General features: G+C 43.5%; 1 pseudogene; it reads right to left on the reverse strand.

Moving 5' to 3' along the window:
* Nucleotides 1-440: 440 nt before the first annotated feature.
* Nucleotides 441-1,338, reverse strand: LOC105809198 (annotated as a pseudogene).
* Nucleotides 1,339-1,825: the final 487 nt, after the last annotated feature.

A 1,825-nucleotide genomic window follows, 5' to 3' on the forward strand; every position in this document is an offset into this window, starting at 1 on the left:
ATGAAATGGTTGAGAAAACACACATACGTCATCTGTCTAACATCTTTAGATTAAAACTAAAACTAAAATATCATTTATTTTTAATCCAGTTCATAGAAACATCAAATAAAACTAGCGTTAGGCAGTCTTACAAGTTAAAACATGCTTCAGTTCACCACCATCCAGAGGGACTGGTTAGTCAATGCAGTCTGCTTAGGTTTCTGTTTAATATATGTCTTAAAGGAAATAATTTATAAAACTTAAAATTGGTCTAACATTGTGGCCTTTCAAACATTTGAACATGTCAGTTGCATCCCAGAGCATAAAAACTTTCTTACTTTTCATTCAGACTAAGACAAACACTTGTGAAACTTGGTGCAAAATGAATTGTACACTAACAAAAAATGTTTCAGCTTCCTCACTCTTAATTATCTATTCCGTACAAAAGAAAGCGGGGTGAGTTATTTGTAGGACTTGTTGGATTTGAAGGAAACCTATAAGATTTTGTCCTGCAGGTGGCAACTGTTCTAGCTATGGCCATCGGAGCTTTTTCATAGTTTGTTATGTCACAAAGCTAAACCCCTTTTCACTTGATAGAACTGAAATTGCTAATCATTTTCACATTTGCAAGGGCACCAAAGGGGCGAAACATCTGCCAGAGGATCCCCTCGTTGGCATCTTGACCAAGGTTGTAGATGAAGATGCACCAGCCTGAAGATGCATTTCCTGGGACGTGGACACCAGAAAGCCCATTCATGTGTTCTACACCCATAATCTCTGCGCGTGGTGGTGAACCAGTCTCCCAGCTGTCTAGCTGGCTAGTTGTACAGCTGCAAGAGGCTCGCCACATTGCTGTTGTGACTGTAAACTTCACTGTGATAGGCTTGGAGGAACCTGCGGGTTTATGACCGTTGAAACTCGTAATTGCCTCCTTCTTCCGACCGTGTGTCAAACCGGATCAACACAACCTCTCTGGACAAACCTGTGGTCTGATCCACAGGACCCAAGAGTTGACAATTCACCCAAACTGAGAGAACATGGACCTCAGGAGTCTACTGATGTACAAGTTGGCATCTTTGATGACCTCTGAGCTCAGGAAAGACACCTTAATGGCTTCTGACTAGAGCCCCAATGATTGCTCTCACCTTTTGTAGTTTACAAAGCCAGAGCCTAAGCTATGTCCTGCTACTTTATCCGGTTTTGCAAATTCAACTTCACCAGTGCTGCTGAACAGACTTAATAACTCATCCTGGGTCACGTTTTGAGGGAGGTAGTTGACGATTAAATTTGTTCTCCCGATGTCGCCCCTTGCAGTCTTTGGCCAACGTGATCTTCATTACCATTAGACATTGTATGTTCCAAAAATATGGATGTGGGCAGGAGGGCCCAGGGCTGCTCTGGGGCTGGCAAGCAGTGGCTCCGTCTCCATACTGGTGGCAGTGGTGGCAGCTACCATGACAGCTATTTTTGTGTATCTATAAATATTTTTCTATTTTGTTCTCAGGTGTGGCTAAGAAATTTGGAAAGCATTTTATCCTTTCAGGTTTTGCTTTTACTCTGTATTAGGCATGGCCAGAGTGATGTTTACTCAGGAAATAAATTTCTCCCACTCCCAAAGCAAAGTCCTTTTAAGCATTGGTCCCCAAACTTTTCAGCACCAGAGACTGGTTTCATGGACAACAGCATTTCCACGGACCTGGTTGGCAGGGGGAGGGAGGGTCACTGGACCTCTGTGGATGGTCCCTAAGAGGCCACTGACCAGTACCAGTCCGTAGCCATGGGGTTGGGGACCACAGCTTTTGGGTACTTTACCTGATGCTCTGTGAATTGTGAGCTTTTCCAATGG

The sequence above is a fragment of the Propithecus coquereli genome, unplaced genomic scaffold (assembly GCF_000956105.1).
Source record: "Propithecus coquereli isolate 6110/MARCELLA unplaced genomic scaffold, Pcoq_1.0 Scaffold1906, whole genome shotgun sequence".
In the NCBI taxonomy this organism is placed as follows: Eukaryota; Metazoa; Chordata; class Mammalia; order Primates; family Indriidae; genus Propithecus; species Propithecus coquereli.